General features: G+C 39.6%; 1 long non-coding RNA gene across 1 annotated transcript; it reads left to right on the forward strand.

The window, feature by feature from the left end:
* The first annotated feature begins 573 nt into the window (after positions 1 to 573).
* Positions 574 to 12,817, forward strand: LOC140527557 (uncharacterized). Its single transcript, XR_011974852.1, has 4 exons — positions 574 to 736; positions 8,839 to 8,989; positions 9,919 to 10,048; positions 12,557 to 12,817. It is a non-coding gene; the product is annotated as an uncharacterized lncRNA (long non-coding RNA).
* The last annotated feature ends 1,840 nt before the right edge of the window (positions 12,818 to 14,657 follow it).

Genomic DNA, 14,657 nt, shown 5'->3' on the forward strand with positions numbered 1-14,657 from the left:
GTTTCTTCCCTTCTCAATGGGTAGGTGAGGAGAGGAGAGAGGAAGAAAATTTGAGGTGAAAATAATTTTTTTAATTTAATTTTTAGATATGATAAAAAAGACATGATAAAGTATCTTTTAACAAACTTTAAAGTGCCCTATAAGTGGGAGCTATTATTAAATATTTGATACAACACACCCAAGTGGTAGGTAGGGCAAGTATTAATTATCTTAAAATTTTGCAGATGAAAATACAAATCTAAGGGTGAGAGAAAGAGAATTTTGTCTGGGGTCAAACAAATAGGGAATGACAAAATCAGGACTTGTGCCCAAGCCTTCTGTGGGTAAGTCTGATTGTTCTTTCTATAATGCCTCTCTTTAGGCCATGACCAACATATGGCAGCTTGACCAGGGCTGTAGCACCTACAACATTGACTTGTATGCCCTCCTAGAACCCACAGACTTTCTTTCATGAAAGAAGCTGTTCAGATCCAAAGCCACTCTGAGAATTCTGAGCATTATGGAACAATGGAAGCAGCTTCAGAATTTCCCCCACAGATGGAGGAGGCCATTGTCTGGGTTCTTGCCCCTGTTACCTTTGGAGAGGTGGCTCAGCTGAGCCTGCAGGTTTTGCTTTTCTATCAGGAGGATTCTGATCTCATTGCCCAGCTCAGACATGGACTCTGGATTCGGCATGTGAATGCTAGAGGAGAAGCCTGTTACAGGAATGAAGGACTGGACAGCTCAGGCGAGTTATGTACGTGCAGCATCTGTATTGACTTAATGATAGGCTCATTCCTGATCCCCAGTGGTTCCAACCCACCACAGCCAAAGTCCACCCAACCCCACTTTTTATTTTCAAAGGGTATTTCTCAGGTAGATCTAGGGAATTCTGGAAACAAAATATACCTAGATTTTTAGGCAGGCATTGGAGGAAGCTTCTCATACTATCCTTGAGGATGAGATGGAGAGAGGTGGGGCAGATGAGAGTACAGGTATGTGGCTTCCAAATGGATGGAATGACTGGACCAAAGCAGAGAGATATATATCAACTTGGAAGGAAGTCTCTAGGAGAGTGTTTGAGGGATCTGCTCTTGGCTCTGGGGTATTCATTAATTTTCTATATGACCTGGATTGCCATTGAAGTAATAAATAGTGTGTTTACCTCATTTGCAGAAGGCTCCAAGGTAAGAGGGATAGGGAACATGTTGAATGACAGAGTCGTGATAGAATTCAAGGGAAGAGCACCTATTTTGTGCTGGGCACAAACTTAAGAGTTTTACATATATTATCTCCTTTGTGTTGAGGTCTAGGATGGAGTCCGGTTGACAAGTTCAGAATAGACCTTCGGGAAAACTGTTCTTTGTGACTGCGCTCATTATCATCTAGAATGGCTCTCCATGCCCCCGGATATTGATGTCTCCATGAGACAAACAAGAGAACTATAGAATACAAGGGATATGTAAAATAGATGATCTTTAGGCTAACAGTCTTTAAAGACAATAAGACTGACCAAATCACTAGGACAGGAGATGAGTAGAATGTCATGTAGGTTTGCAGTTTCTGTCTATATATACCCTGACCTTCAGATTAATAAATGGAGTTGCCCTATCTTCTTCCACCTGCCTGTGTCTTTCTTCTTCGCCACATCACTAAGCCAAGTGGGGATGCAGGCCATCCATCACACCTTTGATCTTCAGTACAATCATAGGAAGCAGGTGCTGATTTTAAAAGACTGGAAGGGTAATTCAAATCTAATCCAATGAAATTTAATAAAGATGAATGAAAAGTCTTGCTTTTAGATGTAAAAAATCTATAGGAGGGAGGAGTTATGACCCAACAAGTTAATATGGAAAAGAGCTGAGGGAATTTTGGAGAGTTACAAGCTTAGTGTCAATCAATGGTATGATATGATAGCTACAATAAGCCAAAGTGATTTTTTAACTCCTCAGCTAGATTATATGACTATTCAAAAAAAGATGAGTTTAATAACACATATAGAGAAAAAAAATAGATGGAGAGGATGTCATGATCTTGCCCATATTGAAGTAGATAAGTAGATAGTTGCTTATACTATGATTTGTCATGAATAGGCAGTCCACTGAGTTGATTCTTTTCCTCCAAATGTTTTGGACAGGCACTGCAAATGGACAATAAACTGGCCTGTGATTGAATGTGAGGAAAACACAACACTGGTTCATGTTGTTTTCCTTTTTTCCTGGGGGAGACAGTCAGGGTTAAGTGACTTGCCCAGAGTTACACAAATAAAAAGTTTCTGAGGCCAGATTTGAATTCAGATTCTCCTGACTCCAGGGCCAGTGCTTTATTTACTGCACTATCTAGTTGTGCCTGGGTTCACATTTGAGAAGCTTTACAGAGCTTACAAAGATGCTCAGCTGTGTATCTCAGGAGGCACTCAAGCTCTGATTTGCTGACTTCCATGGTGCCCCAACTGTGTGTGTTAGTAGGGAGTGGGGGAGGAGGGATGAATAGAATTTATACACACTTATTGAACAAATTAGGCTGAGATTTCAAGCAGTATGGAAAGCCTATGAGTCTCCCTTATTAAGAAACAAAAGAGAGGATTCTGGCAAGATGGCAAAATTGGTTGGGAAATTCCAAGTTCTCCATATGTGTTCCACAAACAAGACAAATAGTGCCTCAGAGTGTACACAGAGTGGCCAAAATAGACACAGGTAGAACAGTGTTCCTCCTGGGACAATTGGAGAAGATGCAAAGAAAGATCCCTGGTTGTTCTGAAGAGTGAAATATACAAACCTCCAGGCTATCTCCTATAAAACAACAAAGAACAAGCCCTGGAAGCAGTTGGGCTGGGAGTTAGCCTCAGTCTCAGACACAGGAATTTTCATCTCCTAGACAAAGTGGAGAGTTGGATTGGGGGTGAGGGCAAGGAGACATTAAGGAGGCTTCTGCTGACAAGGGATACCATATTCAGCTGTTCTGGTGAGATGCAGTCTTGGGCAAGAAGGAACCAGTATACACCAGGTGAGTACAGAAGCAGTGGGATAGTGACACTGGTGCCTGTGGATACTTACAGGAGAGCTGAGCCCTTGATATTCATTCCAGGTCAGTGTGGAGAAATGAAGGTTATAGCCACTGCAAGGTGATCAGGGAGCAAGAGCATTTCCAGAATAGTGTGCCTGGGGGTCCTACCTGTGGTTTGGATGGGGAAAGGAGTGCAGAGATTGGGCTCTGGACAAAGTTCACAAAATTACATTAAGAAGCATCTGAGGCCAGAGGCAATATCCACCAAACCCTAGTATTAGAGGAGATTATAATAACAAGCTGCTAATTTATTTTTAAATGAGTAGGCAGGGGCAGAGCCAAGATGGTGTGGTAGAAGGATGGACCTGCTTGTAGCTCTGCCCACAACACCAATAAAATATGTGTAAAAATGACTCTAAACAAATTCTAGAGCCACTGAAACCACAAAACAACACATTAAAAGAGATCTCCAGGCCAAGACAGCCTGGAAGACTGAGAAGAAAGGTCTATAACACCAGGCCCAGAGTGGCGCACAGCCCAGACTTGCAAGAGTGGTGCCAGCAGGGAGAGGACTGGAACAGGCTTCAGGGCACAGAATTCCGATGTAGCAGATGCAGTTCCCCAATTCTTCAAACCACAAATGCCAGAGACAACTTCAAAGGTCAGTGAGAGAACTCTTTCACCTGAGTAAGAAGGGAGAAGGGTCCTGCCCTATCCCCATCCCCAGGCAGCTGCAGCATCCATTTTAGGAGCCCTCAGCCTAAAGCTCCTGGGGGGATCAAGCAGCTGATCTGAATCTCAGCCCTAGGTGGCAACCCTAGGTTGAGAAGGAGCACTGGTGTGATAGAGCTGGAGGCAGTTGTGGAGAGGGAACCCTACTCGCAGATCCTGGGCCAAAAAGCTTGTGATTGTTCCCAGACCTGAGAGCAGGCCAAGAAAGGAGTAAACTCCTCTCCCTTGATTGTGCCACCTTGGAAGAACTGAGAACTTACAGGTCCCTAGAGCATACCCTCCATTTGACAAAGCCCTCAAAAGTCAAGTAACTGACTGAGGAAATTCTCACAAAAGGGAAAAAAAAATAAGACTATAGAAGGTCACTTTCTTGGTGAACAGGTATTTTCCTCCATCCTTTTGAATGAGGAAGAATAAAGCATACCATTAAAGGAAGACATCAAAGTCAAGGCTTCTTCATCCAAAACCTCCAAAATAAAATTGCAATCGTCTCAGGCCATGGAAGAGCTCAAAAGACATTTTGAAAATCAAGTAAGAGAAGTGGAGGAAAAATTGGGAAGAGAAATGAGAACAATGCAAGAAAATCATGAAAAGTGAGTCAACACCTTGCTAAAAGAAATCTAAAAAAATGTTCAAGAAAATAACAGCTTTGAAAATAGATTAACCCAAATGGCAAAAGAGGTCCAAAAAGCCAATGAGGAAAAAGCACTTTAAAAAGCAAAATTAGCCAAATGGAAAAGGAGGTACAAAAGACCACTAAAGAAAATATTTTTTTTAAAAATTAGAAGTGAACAGATGGAAGCTAATGACTTTATCAGAAATCAAGAAATTGCAAAACAAAACAAAAAGATTGAAAAAAATTGAAGACAATGCAAAATATCTCATTGCAAAAAGAACTGACCTGGAAAATTGATCCAGGAGAATTAATTTAAAATTTATGGGGCTACATGAAAGCCATGATGAAAAAAGATTCCAGACATCATCTTGCATGAAATTATCAAGGAAACCTGCCCTGGTATTCTGGAACCAGAGGGTAAAATGAATATTGAAAGCATCCATGTATCACCTCCTGAAAGACATCTGAAAAGAAAAACTTCTAGGAATATTGTAGCAAGAGTCCAGAGTTCCAAGGTCAAGGAGAAAATATTGCAAGCAGCCAGAAAGAAAAAGTTTGAATATTGTGTAAATACAATCAGGAAAACATAAGATCTAGTAGCTTCTACATTAAGGGATCGAGGGACTTGGAATATGATATTCCTGAAGTTAAAGGAACTAGGATTAAAACCAAGAATCACCTACCCAGAAAAACTTAGTATAATACTTCAAGGGAAACAATGACTATTTAATGAAATAGTGGACTTTCAAGCATTCTAGATGAAAAGACCAGAGCTGAATAGAAAACTTGACTTTCAAATACAAGAATGAAGAGAAGAATGAAAAGGTAAACAGGAAATGGAACTTACTAAAGTTGAACTGTTTATATTCCTACATGGAAAGATAATATTTGTAACTCTTGAGATTTTTCTCAGTATTTGGGAAGTTGGAGGGATTATATCCATATAGACAGGGTAGAAGATGAGTTGAATAGAAAGGGATAATATCTAAAAAAATAAAATTAAGGGATGAAAGACAAATATATTGGGAGGATAAAGAGAGAAATGAAATGGAGCAAATAATCTCTCATAAAAGAGGAAAGAAAAAGTTTTTGTCGATGGAAGGGAAAAGGGGGGAGGTGAGAGGGAAAAAGTGAAACTCTCATCACATTTGGCTTAAGGAGGGAATAACATGCACAGTGGGCTGTGAGAGGATAATAGAAGGGAGGGCAAATGAGAGGAGGGAGTAGTTAGAAGTAGACACTTTTGGGGAAAGACTGGACAAAAGAGAGAATAGAATAAAGGGGGAGCAGGATAGGGTAGAGGGAAATAAAGTATTTCACAACATGACTATTATGGAAGTCTTTTACATATGTACACATGTAAAGCCCATATTGAATTGCTTGCCTTCACAGGGGGGATGTGTGGGGAGAGAGGAAGAGAGAGAAGCTGGAAGTCAAAAATTTAAGAATGAATGTTGAGAATTGTTATTGCATGCAACTGAGAAATAAGAAATACAGGTAATGGGGTACAAAAATCTATCTTGCCCTACAAGAAAAGAAAGAAGATGGTGATAAAGGAAGGGAGTGGTATGATAGAAGAGAGGGCAGATAGGGGAAGGGGTAATCAGAATGTATGGTATCTTGGAGAGCAGGGGGGAGAGATGAGGAGAATATTTGGAACTTATAATCTTGTGGAAATGAATGTTGAAAACTAAAAATAATAAATGAAATTTTAAAAAATGATTAGGCAAAGGAGAAAGATTCCAACCATAGACACTTACTACGGGAACAGAGAATACCATGGTTCATCCTCAGAGTAGTTTACTGAAGCAAAGACTAATGTCAAATGACTAATTACACAAAAATTGTTCAAAGAATAATTTTTAAAAGACTTCAAAAATCAAATCATAGAGGTTGGAGTAAAACTAAAAAAATTAGAACAATCCAAGAAAATTAGATTATGGACAAAGGTCAACCAACTGGAAAAGGAGATCCAGAATCTTGAGGAAGAAAACAACTACTTAAACATGAGAATTGGGCAAGGAGAAACCAGCAAAGTTACAAGAGACCAAGAAATAATAAAACAAAATATAAAGAATGAAAAAAACAAAGAGAATGTGAAACATCTCATAAAAAAAATACAACTGATCTGAAGAATAGATCAAGAAGAGAAAACATAAGAATAATCAGATTACCTTAAAGTTATGATTAAGAAAAAGATTTTTGATAAAATAATCAAAGAAATAATTAAAGAAAATTATTAGTGCTTCAGCATTAGATCAAGAAGGAAAATATAAATATAAAAAGTTCACTGGTCACCACATAAAACAAACCCAAGGAGAAAAACTTACAGAAACATCATAGTGAAATTCAGAAATCTCCAAGTTTAAGGAGAAAATATTTTGTGCAACAAGAAAAAAAAATACAATTCAAATATGATAGAGCCACAATTAGAATTATACAAGACCTAGTAGCAGCTACACTAAAAGACTTCATGTCTTGCAATACTATCTATCAAAAAGCAAAAGAATGGGGGTTGTGGCTAAAAATATCATACACAACAAAGGTAAATATAACTGAATAAATAAGTAAAAATAAATAAATTTTTAAAAAGATATTCAATGAATTGACAGACTTTCAGAATTTTGGTGCAAAAAGGCCAGAACTTGGTAGAAAATTTGATACACAAGATCTAAGAGGTATACAAGGTAAACATTAAAGAATAAATTACAAGTGACTCAATAAGGACAGACTGTTTACTTCTTACACATGGAAATATAAACGTCTGAAATTGTTATTAGTGATTGGGTAGTTCAAAAGATAGATTAGGGTAAAGCTGAGAATGATGTAATTCTAAAAAGCCCAGTGATATGAGAAAAGGTAAAAAGTAATTATCTCATACAAATGAGATGGTAGAAGAAGAATTGATACAGAGGAATTAGATGGGGGGACAGAGCTGGTAGTTCTAGAACCCTGCTCTCCTTGGGAATAGGATAAAGAGGGAACAATAAGATGTATCCAGAAGGGTATATTCAGAAAGAAATAAGAGAATAAATGTATGCTCAGTACGAAGAGCACAAGGGAGGGATTCTTAGAAAGAACCCTACTCATATCAGATCTGAGTTAAAGAGACAACAATATATACATTTGGAAGGGTTTAAAAGTCTTCTAAATACATAAAGAAATATGAGGGAGAGAGAATAGGTGGGTATAGAAAAGTGAGCAGATGAGTAGAAATGGGATAAAGAGAGAGCAATAGATATATTTGGAAGGATATAAATATCTTCCAAATTCAGACAGAAAAAGAAGGGAAGGGAATGCAGTCAGGGGAGAGAATAAGGTAGGGATTTGTGAAGGAGGGTGGATTAAGGAACAGGAGAGTAAAGTAGCAGGTAGAAGTAAAGCAGAGGAGTGAGGAGGGATAGGAATAAGGACAGTGACGAAAATAAACAAGTAACTATAGTCTAGGATGTGAATGTGGTGAATTTACTCTTAAAATGGAAACAGCAGATTAAAAATTTGAATTCAACAATATGTTGCTTTCAAGAAAGGCTATAAAAATGAGAGATTCACACATACATAAAATAAAAGTCATCCGCAGATTTTATTAAATAAAAATAGAAAGTAGAGGTAGTAATCATGATCTCAGATAAAGTTAAAGCTAAAATAGATTTCATTAAAAGAGAAAAACACAGAAACTATACTACATGTCATCCATATTAATCAATATTGTTTTAAACTATTGAAAATAACCAGGCAGTATAAAGTTGGAATATTGTTTTGGTGTAGGAAATGATGAGCTAGTGGATTTAGAAAAGTATAGAAAACTTGGACTTATGAAAGAAGATGCTATCCACCTTTAGAGAAACAGAGGACAAGTAGAAATAAACATAGTATGTAACTTACCTATATGTGCATGAATATATATGTATATATGTGTATGATTATAGATATCTATGGATATATGTACATGTATATGTAGGTGTGTATATAAATATGTGTATGTGTGTATGTATATGTATATCTGTGTGTGTATATCTATATATATAGATATACACACACACACATATAGACACATATGTACATATAAAATCTCCACACTCAATTGTGCCTTCCAGGGGATGGGGTGAGGAAGGAGGAAAACAAATATAGTAAAAAGTACACAGTAGACAACAAAAGAAAACCTCCAAGGATGTAAAGAATATACGGACAGCTATGAAAATAATGTATAATATTTATTACATATGTTTTCTTGAAATAGAAATTTCTACTGTATAAATGGCAATGTTTTTTTGTTTTCTTATTTTGTCTTCAAATTTTAAATAAATTTTAAGCCCATTAAAAAAAATAAAAAGAAAGAAGTTAAAAACAACACAAAAAACCATACTTCTTACATTTGCTGATTCACACCTCTGATAAGGAAGAAAATTTGTCATTCAATAATTTAAGAAAAGGCTTAAAATGCTAATGCCCTTGAAAGAGAAGATAAGATTAACGTGTTCTCCTGATGGCTAATCCTTTCCCAGAGCATGCTGGAGAAGAGAGGAGTGATCAAGGGGTCAGCAGCACTGGAAGGAAGGCGGGAACTCAATCCCTTCACTTCTTCATCTCACTGCTTCTATTACTGAAATAAGAATTGTCATTCTAAATCCCCACCCAGCTCCCTGAAAATGCAAGGTAACAGAGCCCTTGACAAAGGAGAGAAAAGTGATCCCTCTTATTACCCATCCCCTTCTCCCAATTCTGAAATTTCAAAATCATGACATTTACATGAGAGTTTAGATTGTGGCTGGCACATTGCAGAGTTGGAGGACAAGCCCCCCAAAGCAGTTGGCTTCTGAATTCTAATCGTTTCCCAAAGGCCACTGTTACTGAGGGGTCCTGAGGTGACTGACCTGCAGAGTTCTGCAGATATCCACAGAGGATGGGGCTGGGAAGTATAGTGGGGGGTGTGCAGGCAGTGAGGAGAACTGACTTCAGCAGGGTTGCTAGGCAATGGGGCTGGCATGGCAGGAGTGGTAGGACTCATACCTGGACAGAAAAAGACATTTGTAAGAAAGAAATAAGATAAATAAAAGGAGGAAGATTGGGGAGGGGGTCAGTATGGCTGGATGTAATTTTGGAAACATATGGAGACTGAAGTGGCATATGTACAGGATTATGTGATCTTTGCACCAGGTGACATTCATACAAAATATCAGCCAGGTGGGGGTTCACACCCCCTTCTCCACATCCCACCTCTTCCCATAGCAGAGAATTAGAAAATGGCTTTGTCTAGGGTGCTGCTGGCAATTGCAACTTTCACCTCAGGGACAAAAGTTAGCACAGTAAGAGGTGGGGAGAAGGTGGGGAGAGGGCTCCCACCATACATGCTTAGGACAAGAGCTCTGGGACTTCATATTTCATTAACAAACCATGGAACCACAGAGCAGATCCTGGCATTGCAGCCATCTGACTAATCTTTCAAATTTCCACTTTGGTACAGTGGGAGGAGGAGAGAAAACATGATATGTCATCTGGGCAATGATGACATCGATGATCTGTGCTTTACTTATTTTGTCTTGATGAGGCACTCAACCTCTAAATATGGGATCCTTTCCCCTCAGAGGCCATGGTGAGCAGTGAGCCTGAGTTAAGTGTTTCTCATGGGGAGTACAATGGGCCACTATTTAAAGCTGACATCATCCAGCTCCTGGGAAAGAATGAGCACTGGGAAGTTCTTGGACTAGATGACACGTAAGCTTCTCTCTCATCAAACTTCTGTGCAATGTGGGCCCTTCCACTGGACCCTCTGTCATCTCTGATTAAGCTTGTGTCCCTTGGCAGAAAAGCCTGGGTGGGGAGGCTGGACCTCAGGGAAAATTCAGCTGATTCTGCTTCCTTCCAGGCAGTAAGAAAGTCAATAAATATTTATTAAGCACTTACTGTGTACTGGGCACATAACTATGGGCAAAGCTTTTGTGACTGCCTGGAAATCTGAGAGATGTTTTTGTTTCTGCCCTTCATTCAGTCAGGGTACTTAGATAGATCAATGTGTTTGGTCCTCATTGACCAGTCCATCCCACTTTTACAATCCCTTCTTTTCCCCAATTCAGACAATACCCAGTCAGTGTTCTTTAGAGTCTCTGGGATTAGGGGTGAGAAGGTCTAAGGCAAAGGAACAAACCAAAGGCAGTGAATATACTTTTCAACTACAGTCCTGGAAACATGTGTATGTTAGTAAGCAAAATTGCAATGCTCATATATCCCACACTCCCCTTTCCAGAAAGCTCAAAGCACATACAAATACACATGTTCTGTAAGGACTCATACTCATGCAGGTAACCTCTGTGCACATTGTATATCAACTTTTCAGTGACCATCAAAGCTGCCATGCAAACCACAATATAGCTTAAGCATATGATTCCTGGAGTGGAGAAAGAGCTGCACTAAGCAACAGTCATTCTGATGGAAGAATGCATCCAAAGACAAAATGGAGTTCATGTGTCTGCCTCCGAGGCTCTGGGATAATCTGGTGCTAATGTTTCAACTCAAAGAAGTTACAAAGTGGGTGGCTCAAAGAGCCCATGCCAGACCCTCTTCATTGAAGGGCTGTATCAGGGAGGCCCCCTTGTCATTTTTCCATCTTTTGCTTTGAGTCAGGGTGAAGCTAACCAGAAACAAAAAGGAAAAGAGAAAGGAAGAGAGGAGGGGAAACAAAAGGACCTGATGACTTCTATCCTCCCAGATCTCAGATTCTATGATTCTGCAGAAATTGGCAAAGTCTATGCCATTTGGGTACAGGAACAGTGGATTTTCTAGCGGCCTTGCCTCTAGAGCCTCTGCTTCTAAACTGGTATTTCGCACCTTTCTCTAATCCTTTAGAAAGAGGAGAAATTACATCTCTAGTATCTCTAGAAGGGACGTCCAGAAATTGTTTCATTCTGCCCTCCCATTCTGGGCAGAATTTTATTCGTAGGTAACTGAGGCTAGGCAAATGAACGATTCTCCTGTTTGGAAAGAGATTTCATAATCTCTGTGTCCTCTTGGAAATAGGTCTCTGCTCAGTTAAGTTTCAAACTACCAGGCTGTGCTGGCTAGCTTGGACTATTTGAGTCCTTCATGTTCCACTGAACTGAGCTCCATCTACCAATGTCCCCAAACTGACTATTGTAGAGAGTTAACTATGTAGCCTCATCCTGAGAACATATTTGAAAAACATCAGGGGAGTGAATCCAGGTGTGGTTGACTCTACACACTTCCAGTTTGGCATACTCCTCCTCTCAGGGTCAATAATTGGTAGATTCTAGGCAAAAGGAATTCTCTGACACTGACCAGATCCCTTCACTCAGTGACTAGCCCAGCATGCCCATTCAGGTTTGTTCCAGGGGTATTTTCAAGTCCATTTAGTTTCTTCCTAGCCAGAAACATTCATCGGTCTGCTGGATTAAACAATCCACAGGGTGAAAAAGGTTTGGGTTTTTGAAAACCTTATTTTGCCTATAGCTGATCCTATGAAATTGACCTTTTAAAGAGGAGTAGTAGAGCCAACATAGGAAGCAAGGACTTCTCCTGCAAGATAGAGAGCCAGCAATCTGGGGAGGGTGTGTATGGGACAAGATGAAGTAAACAACCATCCTGGAAGATGGAATACAGAGTCCTCCTCCCATAAATCCCAGAGCATGTTCTTCTGGTCTCTAGAGATCTGACACTTACCTTGTCACTGGCAGTCCAAACCAGACAAGATATATCACCTTCTACAAAAGGGAAAGAGGAAGAATTTGCCTTCTACCTTCTTGGTCTGGTGACTGCTGTTTTGCAAGGCTGTTCTCAGGACGAGACCATACTACTAAGTAGCATTTTGCAGTTAGGGAGGACAATATAGTGTATGGAAGAGACCACTTCTCCCCTGCCATTGTCTAGGGTCTCATCTAAAGATTCCACAGCACAAACCATGTCAGAGGGAAGGGAAGTCCTCCCTTGCATTAAAGACTATTACTTTAGATATTCTTGAAATTATATTTATATAGAGCTATGATAATTGGACAATGTCTAAAGCTTCAGGAATAAATGCTTTTCACACCATACACACACACATACACACACACACACACACACACACACACACACACACACACACACACACATTCCCTCAGCCAACTGAAGTTGAATGAATGTATGTACCAAGCAAGCAGGCCTTTGCTGCCCCCAATTTACTATTGCTTCAAACGTTGCAAATATATCTTTTTTTTTTTTTAATTTTAGGCCCCACGGTTTACTGAAAGCCATGCAAGTCACATGCTACAGAGAGGGAACAAATCCACTGGAAGTCTCTCATTTTCTCCCAGTTGCTTCCGTAGCATCTGCAACTCCTGTTGAGTCTCTGCCAAGAAGAGTACCAATGTCCCACAGCAGTCAAGGAAGGAGGAGCAGCAGGGCGAGGGGGACCAAAAGGCAGAAATATGGAGGGGGTTGAGGAAAGTGGAGGCTGGCGAATGCCACTTGACTTGGGTTGGAGTTAAAATAAAGGCCTAGAAACAAACATAAAAGATGAGGATGGGGGGGGGGGGGGAATCATTAAAGGGAGAGTGTGAGAGTGAATAGACACAGACAGAAGGAGAGAGCAGGAGAGAGAGAAGCGGGAAGAGGAGACAGAAAGAGAGAGAGAGACGAATTTCAGATAGTTGTACAATGAGGCTTGGTGTTTACTGAAAAGGCAAAAATTGACTTCTTACCTCCTTGAGAGTCCATTACCTTCTTGGTATTACTCTTCTTATTCCCCAAAGAAGAGTCTTTTGAAATGTAATCTGTGTTAGATGAAATTAAGGATCTGGCTTGATAAAAGCCAGATGCCATCTCCCTACCATCTATCTGAAGCAGTGGGCTAGCTCTCCAGAGTCTGATCGTAGGAAGGTATTTGCTAAATTCCAAGATGTAGAGGCAGTGAGTGCAAAAAGGAGTGGATTTGGTGTCAGAGGAAAGGGATATGTATTCGTCTGAGAGCTGCTGTTTACTACCAATGTAATCCCAAGCAAGTCATTTGGATCTGGTTGTCAGTATCCTCAGCTATAAAATGAGGCCAGTTTAACAAGCTAGATGATCTAAGGCCTTTTCCATCTTTAAATGCTGTGATCCTAAATGTCCTGAGTCCCCTAAACTGCAGGCTGATAACCTGCTGTCCTGGTATTTGTCATTTTCATGTCATCCAAAATGTCAATGTTATTCTGACCAAGGAGTCATTCAAAGGCTAAAATTGAAGTCTTTGTTGTTCTAATTTTGCTTCTGCTTTATCTTTGTATGTCCCATAGCACCAAACAGTGACTTGAACACAGTAAAGGGGGGTGGGGGATTCAATAAATGTTTGATTTAAATTATCTGATCCTAAAGAAATCACCCAGATGGCCAGAAACCTGCTTGCATCAGGGTACTGACACCCCAGAGCTGGGTTTTCTCCTAATCTCCTACAAACATAGCCACTGAAGCCCTCTTGTTTAAGGAGAACACATGGGACTTCCTTTTCCTTCAAATGAAAGCCAGACAATTCCTGAGAAAGATTAGGCTTATTTCCTCAAAAACTGTATCCAAATTCTGGGAGAACTGCAGGAATCACATCCCATTGTGGAAATAAAAAAAAAAAATAACTCAAATTTGCATAGTCCTTAACATTTCTAAAGTACTTTATGCCCAACATTTATCATCGTCATTTTACATGTGGGGAAATTAAGATACCCAAAAGGTTATGTAATCTCACCAAGATCATACAACCAGTGTCAGAGCAAGGACTGGAACTCAGATCTGACTCCAAGGACATGCTTCTTTTCAGACACCACAGCTGCTTTCTAAGATGAAGAAAAGCTTCATGATGCTAATTACAAATATTGAGAAGTCCATCAAAGTTTTCTTTTTTTCCTGGTATCTGGAAGTCTTTGGTTGAACATCGGGCTTTCTCCAGGGTGAGGGTAGGAGGTAACCTGGGGTGGTGTGGCCTCCAGGATGCAGGTTCCCCACCCCTCATCCAGTGATTCAAATCCAAGTTTCAGTGATGTCTTAGTAAAATAACTATTTTCAACCCTCTGTCCTCAAGGTCCCATGAAAAAATGAAATAAGAATACTCATTTAAAGAAAACAGTTTAACAATGAGGTACATACATCACTACTACAACCCCAGAGAGAAATGGGTAAATATAAGTCAGGACCTCTTATAAAAATTAACCATTACAGAGATGTCCCTGTATAACATTAAGACCTTCAAATCTAAACCAATAGATGTCACACATATTCTGCAAAATTAACACAGTATTCTAATACAGTCACAGAATTGTGCCTATCATTTGAAGTTTTACACAAAAAACCTTTAATCCAAGTA

This window comes from Notamacropus eugenii, chromosome 2, assembly GCF_028372415.1.
Source record: "Notamacropus eugenii isolate mMacEug1 chromosome 2, mMacEug1.pri_v2, whole genome shotgun sequence".
Classification (NCBI taxonomy): Eukaryota; Metazoa; Chordata; class Mammalia; order Diprotodontia; family Macropodidae; genus Notamacropus; species Notamacropus eugenii.